Source organism: Suricata suricatta, chromosome 1, assembly GCF_006229205.1.
Source record: "Suricata suricatta isolate VVHF042 chromosome 1, meerkat_22Aug2017_6uvM2_HiC, whole genome shotgun sequence".
NCBI classification, from domain to species: Eukaryota; Metazoa; Chordata; class Mammalia; order Carnivora; family Herpestidae; genus Suricata; species Suricata suricatta.
Genome location: NC_043700.1, coordinates 45,209,471 through 45,225,776, shown reverse-complemented (window position 1 = coordinate 45,225,776; position 16,306 = coordinate 45,209,471).

Here is a 16,306-nt window from a genome sequence, read left to right as displayed (position 1 = left end):
TTCAGGGGGAGACATCACCAACCTGGGTTGCTTTGTCATCTATAAAATGAAAGAAATAGCTCTTGAGTATCTCAGTGGTCTCTTCTACCTCTAAAATTATGGCTTTGTAGGAACTTTTTTTCTGGCTATTCAATCCCACCTACTCAGCCTTCACCTTACTCCTCACCTCTTTCAACAAAAGGAACATCACCTTTGAGAGGTTTATGCCTTGTCTCTGGACTTCTTCACTCATGCAAACTTAACTGAGTCATCTACCTCTTCAAAATCGGCTTGAAGAATGTTTTTTTGGCCACCACCTCCTCTTTGTCTTCTGTTCTTTCAGTAAAGCACACCCATGAGATTGGATGGAGTTTCATAATCTCGGGTAGCTTTTGTTTTCTTCTGCTTCTTGTTCTCCACATCATAACCTCTGAGTCAAATGAAACCTTTCTTAAGTGGTAGCTGAACAATACATTTCTTAGTGACAGTCTAGATAACGAGGTGAAAGGCAATTATTAGCTTAAAGAGGAAATTGTTATCCCCCACTCAGAAAAGACGCTCGAAGTGTCACAGAAAGACACAGAAGATATGGGGGTTGCAAGCGGCTCGAACACCCAGATTGACAGAATTATTCTCTGACGTATGGAGAGGCAGAGAAGCAATATCTCTCAACTTTGACTGAGCATCCAAACTATCGAGGAGCCTTAAGTACTATTGATGCCTTGATCCTACCCTCCAGAAATTATGATTTGATTGATCTGGGGTATGGCTTTGGGCATCCACTGGGATTTAAAAAAATTCTACATATGATTCCAAAATATGGCCAAGGCAGAGAACCATTGTGAGAAGAGAAGTTAAAAATAATGGCAAAAATAACTGGATCTCAAGTTTCACCTTATAAAGGTATGGCCCTAGAGCTTGGAGTTTGAAACAGTCACCATGGATGGGCCTCAAAGACTTTTGGAAAGAAGATCCTTTCTAGACTTTCTTTTTCTATCTCTCCTATGTCCATTGCAGGGGAATTCTAACTTGGGGTGAATGAACCTCATGATACAGCATGAAAAATATTCTATACATATGTGAATGTTCACAGCTCTAAGTAGAGGGTCCATAGTTTTCATTAGATTTTTAAAAGGGTCCATGGCCCAAAATATTAAGAACCACTGATTTATTGGTGGGGGGAGGTCATATGAAATGCTTCATAGTGAATAGTAAATATCCTTATGTTGGTAGAATCTGGGCTCTTTAAGATTATTTCCCATGATTCAGCACTCCTGGTTAAAAAAAAAAGTATCACAATCAAGTGTTGTATTTTTATTAGACCCAACACCCTGACAACATGAGGTGAATACCACCTGTTCTGTCCCACAACTAGCAACAAATGGTTTGAAAAAATACCACTGCTGTAAAGCAAGTGCTACTTTTCATTCTCATTCTCATTGTTACTGCGTCACAGATGCAAGGTCACAATAATATAATTGGAAACATTGGGATGACCATACCATAGTTGGGGGAACTGGAGTATGATGCAAAAGAATGTGATCTCTTTCCATTTATTTACAAAGAGTTTCCAGTCACTTAAAAGTTGCTGCTGAGAGGGGGGCCTGGGTGGCTCAGTCAGGTGAGTGTCTGACTTCGGCTCAGGTCATGATCTCACGGTTTGTGGGTTTGAACCCTGCGTCCAGCTCTGTGCTGACAACTCAGAGCCTGGAGTCTATCTTTGGACTCTGTGTCTCCCTTTCTCTCTGACCCTCTCCTGCTCACTCTGTCTCTCTCTGTCTCTCAAAAATAAATAAATAAATAAATAAATAAATAAATAAATAAATAAATAACATTAAAAAAAGTTCTGCTGAGAACATGACTGTTACTCCCAGCTGCTCACAGGGGATACATTTTTGAAGAAAGAGTAATAGTTACTCCAAACCTTGCAGAGGACATGCAAGCTAGTTTTGTTTCACATGCAAGAGTCATCCCGTTTTCTTCATCCCTCTGCAGAAAGTCTGAGTGTACAGTCATGAAATGCATGCCATTGTACACGACCCCCATGCACTCCTTGAATGATTCCATGCTCAATACAAGTCCTACCGGTTACCAAAGAAGCCACTTCCTCCAGACCATACTTGGAGATGTGCCTTGCAGCCTTGGATCTCAAAGAAGAAAGGGCTTGGATATCCTGCAGCGTGAGCTCTTGGTCTTCCAGAAAAATCAACTCTGTGGCCGAATCCAAAATGTCTATGACCTCCATTTGTCACTCCCGCTCCTAAAAATTCCTGAAAAGGGCTAGGGTATTTGTGCATTGTCTCTTTCAATGTTTTTAGTCAGCCCGAAACTTGCAGTTTAGAATTTCCTGGTTATATCCTGAATTTTCTTGTGCAGCTCAATGGCATGCACTTGTTTTGCCAGTGATTCACTAGAAGAGCTCTCCCCAGGACCCCTGTGGGCAGTGGTATTGAGGGATATGCCCTCCTCTGATGCCACACAGAACATCCTGGGGGACTGTGCACCCAGATCACTGATCTTGTCTGGCTGTGTTGGCATCAGAAGTCACACAGTGATGTAAACAAAGCACAGGGGAACAGAAAGGCAGGCATGTGACACCCTTACCATCCTGGAGGAGTTGAACATGTTTCTGTGTCAGAAACATGATAGAACTGTCAAAAGTTGACTGAATGGCCTATATGTTGGGAAATGGCACAGGTTTTTGTTTGCTTTTCAGTGACAATGTAAAAACTACAAAATTTTCATCAAAATAGAAAAGAAGAACAACGAATAACTATGGACACACTGGTGTAGTTCAACGGAGGACTGTCGTACCTTCATTGATCCATCCTAACTTGGCTGCTAAGAGATGCTCATCTCTAGAGGGTCTCCCTTGGACTCTTCCCCCTGTTATGTGGCATCTTAGTGGATGCCCTTACTACAGAGTGGGAGGGAACTTGATCCAGTTAAAATAGAGCTGCCTCCCTCCTTCACCCAGCCTCCTCCTCCTTAATTTGTATCGTTATATAACAGATGAGGACAGTCTTTGATTTGGGAGAGAGAGAAAAAATATTTATGAGGGTATAGAAGTGACCTTTGTCACTTGATTAGCATGTTTCATATATGAAGGGGACTATGGGGCCAGTCGGTTGGCATCAATCTAAAGGGCACAGTCAACCATCACCAGAGTAAAAGTCGACAACCCCAGCCAGGTGAGAATACCTAATTGGTGCAATATAAATGGGTTCTGCCACCACCGAAGTAGAGTGTGCCCTTGAAGAAACACAAAACCGGGGCGCCTGGGTGGCTCAGTCGTTTGTGTCCAACTTTGGCTCAGGTCAGGAATTCATAGCTCTTGAGTTTGAGCCCTGCATGGGGCTCTGTGCTGACAGCTCGGAGCCTGGAGCCTGCTTTGGATTCTGTGCCTCCATCTCTCTCTGCCCCTCCCCTGCTCACACTCTGTCTCTCTCTCAAAATAAAATAAAGTCATAAAAATTTTTTAAAAACTGTCTTCCTCTCTAACTCCTCTAAACACATGATTTTAAAAAGTACATTGGTTTAATGGGTGCATGATTACTAGTTTGCCTCAGTCCAGTAAACGTCTCTGCTGATCTGAAGTCTTTTGAAACAGTGAAACTGATGTACCAAATCATACTACATGAGAACTGTTAGAAACATCTAATAGTTAAAAAAAAAAAAAAAAGAAAGAAAGAAACATCTAATAGAGTGAGGCCTATGTTTTGTCCAAAATCATCTGGAGATTTCCTTTTTTTTTTTTTTCAAGCTACAAATGTAGCTTTAAATGTAGTAGTCCTAGCTCAGACTACTGAATCATTCAGGAGAGGGGTCCAGGCATCTGTATTTTTTAAAATCCCAGTGCAAGTGGGTTCTGCTGTGGCCCAGTGGAGAACCAGGATTTGAGAACTGTTGATTTAGTCCACTGACCCTCCCCCCACTTCCAGAACCAGCCTCATACAGAGGAAGAAAGTGCCGCCTAGGAAGGTCCCAAGGCAAGCACTCAACACATGTTTGGGAGCGCCTGCCATGTACCGGGCATTACTCCATGGGCAGAGGCTACATCCGTGAACAGAACGGGCTTAAAAATCTCCTATTTCAATGGCTTGTTCAAAGCTATTAATTAAACCGTTATTATGTACACGTGATGTAGTTTGTTAAGCTGGGTTCTGGAAATACGAAGATGGTCCCTGCCTTCAAGGAACTTATAGACTCATGAGAGACAGGGCGGAACCAGGAGATTCTAACATAATAAGAAAAATCCTACAAAGTGGAGATACACACGAGTCAGGAGAAAAGCAGTCTGGGAACAGGGAGGTCTAGACGGTATTTTTTGCCTGTGATGCTTTTAACTTCACTCTCTATTTTCATGTAGTTTTATTGTTCAGTTAGTACTGCATTTAGTTAGTCATTTGGGAGCCGCTCATAAGATGTTCGCCTGGAATGCTGATTTATGTTTTCGGTGTGACTGAGCGAATGAGGCCTATATGATTAAACTACAATATAGCTGCATAAAATTAAGTGCTAAGCTGGTGCGGTAAAGAGTGCCATTAAAGGGTAAACAAATAGAAGTGTGGGTTGGCCCCGTGAGGGGCGTGTCTAAGATGGGCGGGGTAAGGAAATGAGCTTCTTTTCGTATTTACAACACTCCAAGCCCTTCACACCTTCTACCTTATTAAATCCTCACTGGAACCTTCAAGGCAGTTATTATTATCACTCCCTCCCCCTTTTATAGAGGAAGATACAGAGGTTCAGAGAGGCCGCGAAACTTGCCCCAGGTCAAACAGCTACGAGGTGAGAGAAGAGGCGCTCAGATTCGGTTTTCGAGAAATACCAATCTTAGGCTTCTCCTTCTTCACCGCCCGAGGGCCCTGCACTTCCCCAGGCACCCGACCCGCTTTCAAAAACGCCAAGTGCTACCATCTGCACTTGATGCTTCACGGGATGGTGCCCTGGAAAGGAACGTGGCCCATGCACGGTTGTCCTGAACCTCTAAGCACGGAGCTCGCCTGGGTGTTCTGGTCGTCGCCCAGGGGTCCTTCACCCGGAGGAAAGGAAAGCATTGTTTGAGGAACCAGGCGCCCACGACGGATGGCCAGGGTGAGATAAGACTGCTGACGGTGGCCGCGAGGCTGCAGCAGGGGCCTGTTCCATTCAAGCAGGAAAATGTGTCACTTCCTCCCGGCTCCTGTATCATTTCTCCTCGGGGGGAGGGACCCGCGCCTTGGAAGAATTTAGAATGGGTCCGGGCGGGGTGAGGGGAAGGCCAGTCGGAGTGGAAGGGTAGGATTTAACCGGCTCTGGCTACACCCTATTTAAAAGCCCCAGCATATTTTTACTTCTTGGCTCATTTTCAGCCTCCCCTTCTGTGTCCTCATTCTTTTTTTAATTCAGTGCTGGAATCTCAGCGCATTTGCTCCTCCCCCACCTCCTCTTATGCAAAACCTCACTCCTCAATCTTAGCTGCATCTACTTTCCTGCAAAGCTGAAACATTTAGAGCAGGCCCAATGCTTTTCTCCTCTACAGAGCCCCACCCAATAGAAACGTGCACACACACACACACACACACACACACACACACACACAGCACCTAGTGCCTCATTCCCACAGAATACTTATTTTAAAGAGTCCTGGCTTCGCTCACAGCCACACTCAGCTATTTCTCTCTGTCCCATTGGAAAAGTCATGAAAGAAAGGAGAAAGCCGGGTTAATGCTACCCCAATCTGAGTTTGTATGGGAGCAACAGTACAGACAGAACCCGACTTGCCACAGTTGGACTTCACATTTTCCTACTGCGGTGATGCTGCAAAAGCCATACGTATTCAGTAGAAACCATACTTCGAATTTTGAATTTGGATCTTTTCCCGGGCTAGCAACGTGCCGCACGATCCTCTCTCGTGATGCAGCACGGTGGCAGCAAGCCCCACTTCCCCGTCAGCCTTGCCATCGCGAGGGTGAGCAACCCATGTACTTGGAACCGCTGTGTACCCAGAGAGCTATTCTGGTTTTCACCTTCGATATGGTATTCAATCAATTACATGAGATGTAACAACAGTCTGTTCTCAAACAGGCTTTGCATGAGTTGCTTTTGCCCAGCTGTAGGCTAACGCAAGTGTTCTGAGCACATGTAAGGTCAGTCAGGCAGAGCAGGACGGTCAGTAGGTTAGAGGCATTAAATGCGTTTCAACTTAACGAAGTTTTCAATGTATGATGCGGTTTCCCGGGACGTACTTATGATGACTCCATCATAAGTCGAGAAAGATTTGCAATTTAGAAATGCAAGGGCTTATTGTGTTTAATTTTTTTCTGCAGATGAGCAAACTGGGCCCCACGGAGATGGGATGACTTCCTCCAAGCCCCACAGCAGGTGAGGAGCAGAACCCAGGCCATGACTTGAGTGCCCTCCGTGGACAGGGCTCCATCAAACAACTGGGGCAGAGGTGGCCGCTTCGCACAGGTATCTCCAGGGCCCACAGCTCGTCTCTGTTTTGTAATCCACTACCCGTGCATAATTGCACCACGAGGGCTTTGTGGCATTTAAGGACCTTCTTTGAACCCCACCTTAAATGACTTCTTTCCTAAAACATCCCTGCCACTCAGATGCACGGTGAGTTTCTTTCGTAGCCAGTAACTCCACTAACCTCTCCGGCTCTAAAGTCACCGCCTAGACTCTGGCAACCCCCAGCTTCCCTATTTGCCTTGCTCCTTTGGAACTGGCCAAGCTTTCCCCAAATCATGTCCGGACAGTTCTAATTGGCAAGGTGTGTGTCAACACTTCCAAACTCACCGGCCAACTTACATTGTTCACCTTTCAAAGTGGTTCCAGGGGAGAAGCCGGTTCCCTTGCCAGCCCTCGTCCGATGCCACACACACCCAGCCCATGGGATCCGAAGGGCCTGTGCAGGGAGAATTTCCTGTTCTGCTGACTCATCTCCTGCAATGAGATGGAAGGCAAGCTTAGGTTTTTTTTTCCAGCTTTTAAAGGGAAACGGGAGGCTTGCAAGTTCAGATCTCTTGGAGATGACATGAGGCACCAGCAACACCTGGCATATAAGGCTGAATAAATGAGCGGCGAGTGTATGCCTGATGGCCCGAATAGCCCACTCAGAGTGGTGCGCACTCGGGTGGGGTTGGGTGTGAGTCTGGGTCGGGGTGGAGCCCAGCGAAGGGGCTCTGAGCTTCTGTCCTGGAGGGAGGCTGTGGGCCAGGAGGACAGTTTGAAGCGGGCAGGCCGGATTTCACTTGCCAGTGGGTAACAATGCAGCAATCAGACTTAGAATCCCTTTTGCTTTCTGACTGAGAACAAAGGCATTCCGTTTCTGGCCAAACCTAAATCGAGGGAAGGATGATTCAACTCAGTGTAGGAAACAGCAGGAAATCCGTCAATAGCATTTACATTTGGGAGGCGATAGAGTCAGCTATTTGCCAAACAAGTTTGGAATTAAGGGGAAAAAGTGATTTGGATAAGATTTGTTCATTTCAATGTATGTACATTTTACATTAAAAATATATAAAAATAACGGAGCAGGGAGTGGGAGTGAAGTACATGGGAGTCTATTATAATATTCTAGTTCCTTTAGAAATGCGTGAATTTTTCATAATAAAAATATTTTAAACACTTGGATCCTATTTTTGGCTCTAATTTTCAATGTCTCCTTATGATCTTTGTTTCTGTACTTCAAAATCTTCCTGTGTAGTGTAGGGATACCTGAATGTGCCACTCACTTCTTGGTTCATGGATGTTTGGAGTATCTCTGAAATCATGAAAGTCCTTTGTAAATTATAATGTTCTACTGAAATGTGGTTAGAAAAAGCTGATGACTACTTCATCATAACAAAGACAGTATAGACACATACAGGGACCCTGGGTGGCTCAGTCAGTTGAGTGTCCAACTTTTGATTTTGGCTCAGGTCATGGTCTCAGGGCCATGGGCTCAAGCCATGGAGATGGCTCAGGATTCTCTCTCTCCCTCTCTCTCTTCTCCTCCTCCACTCATGGTCACACCCGCTCTCTCTCTCTTTTTTTTTTATTTTATTTTTATTTTTTTCCATAATATTTTATTGTCAAATTGTTTTCCATACAACACCCAGTGCTCTTCCCCTTAAGTGCCCTCCACCATCACCACCACCTCTTCTGCTCTCTCTTAAAATAAATAAACATAAAAAAGGAAACTATAGACACATAATAAAAAAAAGATTCAAGCCATACTAAAGGTATGACATGAAAGTGTCCCTGTACCAATACTGTCCTCCAGAAGCAATTCACTGTTACCACAGGAGTAATATGGATATGAAATTTCATGTAAGTAACTTGCAACTTCTAGGCAAAGGGGTCTCAGACTTCAGGAAAGAGTCACTGAGGTGGAACGCAGAACTCCATGTTTCTTTTGTTTTTTCTTTTTTAAATTGTATTTTGAGAGAGAGAGAGAGGAGTGCTCGCGCGAGCGAGAGAGCCTGTGTAGGAGGGGCAGAGAAAAGGGGGACAGAGGACCCGAAGCAGGCTCCCTGCCTTCAGCAGACAGCCTGGTGTGGGGCTCGGACCCACAAATCACGAGATCATGACCTGAGCCGAAGCCGGTATGTTCTTATAATTTCATTTCTTCTGGGCTCTAGAATCTAGAGCAAAAATAAAATCCTCTGTGCCACTCAGCTGATGCCTCCCAGGTGTAAAATCATATTTTTGTACTGAATCACAGCCCCCAATTTTATCACTTTGCTGCCCTTTGCTGATGACAATTGATCTCCGAAGCTCTTTTGAGCTTTTAGTCTCAGCTTTTTGTGGACTGAAACTGAACTGCAACGTAAGGTTTATAATTTGGGGCCCCTTGCAAGGAGGCAAGAGGTTCATGTGGCATACATATTAACTAAAGTTTTGGGAAATATTATGAACAGCACCTTTTTTAATATTTGGAATGACACTTATGGAGTAGTCTAAATTATATGATAGGGACGTAAAAATTATTTTGAGCTGAAGACATCTGGTAATCAACAGATGCAGAAAGAAGCTGTGTCTGACTGCCTGCCCTCCGCCTTCCACTACACACACGTATCTGACTAAAAGCAGAAACTCTCGAAAATGGGATTGTCATAATTCCCTTCTTCTGGGCAGTTTCACTCTCAGGAAGGATCCCTAGAATGAAAATATCATAAATTTCCTCTCCAGGGAAGTTTCATGACCCAAAGAAGATAAAGAAGACCACTCACACTTGCAGAAACAAACATTATCACAGACTATCTTCTCTCCCATTTTTTTCCTACTAAAAGCCCATTTGTTTTCCCTAAAGAAATCATTTGCTCCTCTCCTAGGAATCTTCTCCCACCCCTTCCCTTTCCCTTGTTAAGTTAGGTGCAGAAACCCTTAGTTTAGGTTAGTTTCATTGTGAGCTCCCAAATACCTATATATAATGTTATCTTTTTTCTTGCCAATCTGACTTTTGGCAATTTAATTCACAGGCCCTGTGTACTAACCCTAAAAGGGTAGAGGAAAAGTTTTTGCTCTGTGACACCTATATCACTCCTACATGAGAGAAAACTCTTGATGGAGAATCTGTATTACTTCATTTCTCTTTAGAATTTTTCTTGAATGATGGTAAAATGCATATAACATAAAATGTACCATCACAATCCATTTTAAGAGTATAATTCAGTATTATTAAGTACATTCATATCCTTGTGCAACCAATCTCCAGAGCATTTTCATCTTGCAAAACTGAAACTCTGTATCTGTTAAACGACTTCCCCTTCTCCCCTCCCCCAGCCTCTGGCATCCCCCATTCTACTTTCTGTGTCTGTGAATTTGACTACTCTAGATACCGCACATAAGTGAAATCATAGAGATTTTTCCTTTTTGTGAGTGGTTTCTTTCTCTTAGCATAATGTTCTCAAGGTTCACCCATCTATTTGAATTTTTTAAACAAAATGAATATTCATTCATAGAGATGTACTAGAGTCACTCTTCCAAGAAGTTTCTTATTGTCAGATTTTAGTTTAGTTGGGTAAGTCTTCCGTGTGTGTGTGTGTGTGTGTGTGTGTGTGTGTGCATGCGTGCATGTGCATGTGCATGCCTTGTGCCTCTCTGTATGGCTTGTTTTATTTTTCCAGCCCAGGCTGGTACTTCACCATCTGAAAGGCTTTAAGTGAGTCATGTCATTTTACCTCACACTATTCCTGTTAAGTCATGAAGCCAAAATAAATAGACATTTCAGGAACAGTAAGTCGTCGGCTGAAAGTCAGGTTCGAGGGCTGTTCTGTTTATGGCTCAATTGGCTCTAGCACCATGCTAGGGGTGGTAAGTTTTGGTTGTAATCTCTGAGTGGGTCAGCTTTCTGGTGGTGTTTGTGTTCTGGGGTGACAGCACCCATCTAGCCACCATGACCCTCTTGATTCCCAAGGGGATGCACAACCATAGGAGGTTACCTATAAAGTTAGTCAAGGCTGTGTCCTGTGGGCTTTCGGACGGTGGCATCATCTCCACAAATAAGGACACATTCATGTCCCTGGCTTCCTCCCAAATATCCTTCAATTCCTGCCAGAAGGGACTGAGAGAAATGAGGCTCCCTCTTCCTGGAAATTGTTTTATTTTTATCACTCTGAATGCTGATCCTCTGAGGGGGCAAGGCCAGAGGTCTCCCAGAGGGGACCCTAATGGAGAGTGGTGGGAGAGGACAGAACTAAATGCTGGCCTTGGCACTGCTGCTCGTGTCCCTGGTGCAAACCCACTGGTGGCACTATGCCAGTGCCTGGGACATGCTGGACACACGGTAGACACTCACTGACTAGCTAGTAAGAGTGAATTTCCCCACGTGACCTTGGACAAGCCAGTTCACCTCCCAAGTCTTCAGTTTTCTTTCTTTCTAATGAAATAATGGGGTAGAATGAGCTGTTTTTCCTCTCAGCTTGCGTATTCTTTTATTTGAGAAAGAACTTTCTAAATTTAACTGTTATCACTTCTATGTCAGCATGTTCAGGCTAGGGATAAATTCCAAGAGAACGGTTTTAAAAATTTATCTTCCTAGAGAAATAACATGGTTTTTCTCCCTAAGGTAACACTTCAGAGTGGAGAGTTGGGTGGGGAAAAGAGCAGAAGTTTGGAGATTAGTTATCAACCTAGCCTAAGAGTCTACTGATGATTGTTTGTCACTGCCTCGGATCATCTTTTGGGATATCGGCAATATCTTAAGAAAAACAGGTAGGGGGCCCTGGGTGATTCAGTTGGTTGAGTATCTGACTCTTGATTTTGGCTCAGGTCATGATCCCAAGGTCGTGGGCTCAAGCCTGGCGTCGGGCTCAAAAATGAGCATGGATCCTGCTTAAGATAATCTCTCCTTCTCCTTCTGTTCCTGCACACACTCTCTCAAAAAAAAAAAAAAAAAAAAAAGAAAGAAAGAAAGAAAAGAAAAAAAGAGATGTTCTTTTTTTCTTTTAAAAGGTTCTAGTTTAAAAATCTCATTACAAAACAGAGGAATCAATAATCAAACTATCCAAGTTACCCACATTATCCAACAAGGATAACAATATGATTAGATGCATTTGGAAAGACTACCATGACTTTTTACAGTTAATTAAATATATCAGTTATTCAGGACTTTGATTTGTGCTTAAAGCAATTTGCTTTCAAAGAAAAGAAAAGCAAAAAAACCGCACATACACACACAAAAGGAAATCTGTGATAGGCAAAGTTTTCTAGATTGTTCTGTGAAATGCAGGGCAACTTACCACCCCTGCTGCCATCAAACAGGACAATGAAACAGCCTGTTGGGGTTGTATCTTACAGGGTTATTTTCAGTCTAGACAGGTTTGGTATAAAATGAAAGTGTAATGGTGGTATTGCTCAAAGGGATGCTATTTTCACTCCTGGTAAAGAGTGTATACTTGTTACCAAACCCTAAGGAAGATACAGTGAAGCGGGGGTAAAGCCACATGGGAGCCCTAATTTGAACACTATTGTTCTGTTTAAGTATCAAGTGATTTCATTATTTAAGAGCCACTGAAAGAGGCACAGAATTTTGTTGGAAAGATACTCAAGACACTTGGCATAGATCCCATGCCTGGGGGAGGAAGTCGGTGACTGGGATACTGGAGTTGAGGTTGAGAAATAGAAGCATTGTTTCCATAATACACTTTTTATATTTGAAATTCGTAAAAACCATGTGCAGATAGCACATTTTCCACTTCCACAAAGAGCGGTACATCATTACTCAAGCTGTCAGGATAAAGTTTGGTCTAAACACATGGACCAAATTGTCAACAGGCTAACACGGTATAAAGCATAACAAAACTGTTCAGAAACAACTTGCGAAGGACATCATGGCGCAGCGAAAACAATGTTAAATAGCAGTCAAGAGGGACTCCGCTCCTGTCTAGTTTGCTCATCTCAACAGGTTATTTCTCTTTCTCAGTCCCCAGGAATAAAGAGGAGGGTTTGTCCAGGTGTGTGGTGCTCAATCTATAGTAGAAAAATAGGTTTGAAAAATTGTGCTGTTTGGGGGCACCTGGGTGGCTCAGTTGGTTGAGTGTCCAACTTAGGCTCCGGTCATGATCTCGTGGTTCATGAGTTTGAGCCCCACATCCGGTTTGCTGCTGTCAGTGCACAGCCCACCTCGGATCCTGTCCCCGACTCTCTCTTAAAAAAAAAAATTAAAAACATTTAAAAAGTTGTGCTGTTTGGATCCATTCCTGATAGATTCTGACTTAATTGGTCTGAAGACACTGGCCCATCGGTGTTTCTCAACTTTTTGTTTTCCTTATTTCTCCCTTGAGATCCTTTTTAGAGACGTATTTTCCTAATTGCCCCTCCCATAAAAATTTACCACCACCTGACATGCCGTATATCTGTTTATGTTCTGTATGCGCATTTGTACTTTGTGCATAAAAAGAGTAAGGTGGGTTTTTTGCTCATGTTGCAAATTCATGTTCTAGATGAACTTTGAGGTCCCTTATAAGTTTAAGAATTATATAACTCTCTAAATTTAACGTATCTGAAATAACAGGAGAAAGAAACGAGAAAGGGGCTAGACACACTCCATGCATATTCCAACACTGTCTCTGATATTCAGGCGTATAACACCCACGAGTGTGTCCGTGCCCTGTTGGGTTAGACAAGACTTAATAGGTCAAGACATTACAATTAGCGAAGGGAGCAGACAGGGGGGCAATTTCAGACAAATATCAAGAAGATCTGTCTCCCCCGTGGGAAATTTCCTGACCACCATGGCCAGGCACAGTGCGTGGGACTGAGTGGCAGGAGTGATCTGCCAATGCTCGGAGTGGTCGAACACAGGTCAGACGTGAAAGCAAATCCCAGGATTTGCTGAGAGTTTGAGCTACATAACCTTGAAGGGAGCCTTCATACACAATTCTATAACCAAAACAAGTGTGAGTAATAAATGATCAGGCAGTCTCCCCTCCAAGGACTTCCCCAGGAGGTAGATGTACTATCCACCTCCACTCGCACTGGTGTCATTTATAAACCCTTTATGGTCCTCCCACGAGTAAAAGGAGCTTAAGAGAAGTTCCGCTGGTGCCCTTGCAGAGGACAAGACAAATCCCTGCGATAGCACATAGTGAGTGTGGAATGACTTGTAGAAAGACATTTTAAATTAAGCCCTTTCATTCTGAGGAAAGCATTTACACATAGGCTGGCCCCACAATAGCCTTTGTTTCTTCTAACAACAACAACAACAAAAGGCTCAAAGGAGCCTGAAAGTTCTAGACTGGATTTGTAGATAAGCAGAGTCTTAATTTTTAAAAAAATTTTTTTAATGTTTTACTTATTTTTGATACAGAGAGAGAGAGACAAAGCATGAGAGGGGGAGGGGCAGAGAGAGAAGGAGACACAGAACCGGAAGCAGGGTCCAGGCTCTGAGCTAGCTGTCAGCACAGAGCCTGACGCGGGGCTCGAACCCACAAACGTGAGATCTGACCTGAGCCGAAGCCGGAGGCTTAACCGACTGAGCCATCCAGGAGCCCCGTAGCAGAGTCTTAATTTTAAAAATCAGCCTTAGGGCACCTGGTGGCTCAGTCCTTTGAGTGTCTGACTCTTGATGTTGGCTCAGATCATGATCCCAGGGTTGTGGGATTGAGCCCAGTGTTGGGCTCCATGTTGAGCATGGAGCCTCCTTAGGATTCTCTCTCTCTCTCTGCCCCTTCTCCCTCTTTATTTATTTATTTATTTATTTATTTATTTATTTAAGAGAGAGAGAAAGTGCAAGCAGGGGAGGGGTGGAGAGAGAATCCAAAGCAGGCTGCACACCATCAGCACAGAGCCTGAGGTGGGGCTTGAACCCACGAACACTGAGATCATGACTGAGCTACCAGGTGTCTCCCCCCCCCCCAAAAAAATCGGGCTTGATCTGAGATGCTCATGATGCCATCATTTGTGGACATTGATCCTGAATCCTGGGCCTTCCTTTCCTTCTGGCTACAGAACAGCTCTATGTTCCTCCCCTCACTTTCATTTGAATGCACCTGTGAAAAGGCCTAAAGTTGAAGATTCAGGGTCAATGGAGAGAGTGAAAAGTAGAAGAGAAATGTCAACCTCAAAAATAAAAAATAACCAAAAAACAACCACAATGATAATAAAATTGGAAACTCAGGTTGGCCTGTTGTGCCCTCAAGATACACAGTTGGTAAATCCAATCATTTTTTATGAAAAGCTAAGTGATAATATAAAGTGTTATCAAATAGGAAGTACAGATAATAAGGAATTTAGAAGTGGGAGTGCTCCCTGAGATCTGGTGTCAGAGACACTGAGGAATGTTGGGGGTGGAAATATCTGCATATATAAAAGGGAGGAATAAAAGCCAACTGGAGCTTGAAAAGGAACAAAGTGAATTGGGTGAAACTATTCAAGAGAAGTTTAGAAGTTTCTACTCTTAAGCCTGGTCCTTAGAGCTACTGCCTCCGGAGATGTTCCTCTGCCTGATAGCACAAGTCCAGAAGAAGATGATGTGGTGTTTGCACAAAGGGACCTGGGCACCTTTTATGGCTTCCAGATGCAGATGGAAAGAACTCCAGTGCTCAAAATGACTCATTAGCAACTTGTGGTGAACATAATCCAGGACACGCAGCAGTTCTTGGGGCTACATGTGACTGGGCAATGGGGCACATCTCTTCTGGCAATATCTACTGTGGGGGACCCCGTGTTCACTTGTCCAGCACAATAATGGGGAAGCCAGTCTGGAACCAAGCATCATGGAACCTATAGAATCAAGAATTACATTCCTGACATGGTATGGAAGGATACTGACTATGCCCTCTGAGAGGCTTTCCAGGTATGGAGTGATGTGACCCCCTGACATTCAGACAGATTAGCCCCGGTGAGGCTGACCTTGTGATATATTTCACACAAGGAGCTCACAGGGATTCCAATCCTGTGATGGCCGAAGTGGGCCCATCATGCTTATGGGTCCCGAGCTGGTATTCGAGAAGCCTTGCATTTTGGTGAGGTTGAAATCTAGGTTAAACACACCAAAGGCATAAACTTCTTTATTGTTCTTGTTCATGAGCTTGGCCATTCCAGGGATCCAAAGGCTATCATGTTTTCCTTCCACAGTTATGTCAACTTTAACAGATTTTTCTCCTCTCTACTGATGACATCTATGACATTCTGTCTTTCGAAGGAGACTCAGGGCCCTTTGGTGGAAGCTTCCTGACCTAGAAAGCCACTTACGAAACTGGAACCAGGAGTCAAGGTTTTCTTTTTAAAGATGACGAGCACTGGTTAGCCAGTGATTTAAAACCACAGCCAAACTACGCCAAGAGTGGTCTCAGCTTCCCCAGCCCTGTAAAATCATTGCTGCCGTTTCTAATCCACCAATCCATGAGCCCTTCCCTTTGTGCATAAACAACACGGACGGTGAGATGAGAGGAGACAGTCTGGGGACTTGGTTACTGGGACGTTTTCAGGAACTGGACCTACTCCAAAGGATACAACTGTTTCTTCCTAGGATGTGATCAACTTGAATGTGGCCAGCTGTCTGATCATGTCACCCACGGCTGGGAAGCAGTGGTGGGTTTGGTTGCTGGGAAAGGTGTAACTAGTAGTGTCATCAACTCACTTCAGCTTATGACATAGTTACTGCATATGACCTTTGTGTCTAACATGTCTTTCTATAGTGGTATCTTCAAATAATAAGGTAATATTTAGAGAGAGACCACTGATTAATGGTTATGAAAAACATAAACTGAAATATTTATAACATTTTTCAGTTTTGAACTCCCCCACCCTTTAGGATATAATCTCTTCATTTTCAATTTTTTCCTGTTCAGTTTGAAAATACAGACCATCAAAGGCCAAGAGGATACCTTTTGGAGAATACTCAGTAAGTTGG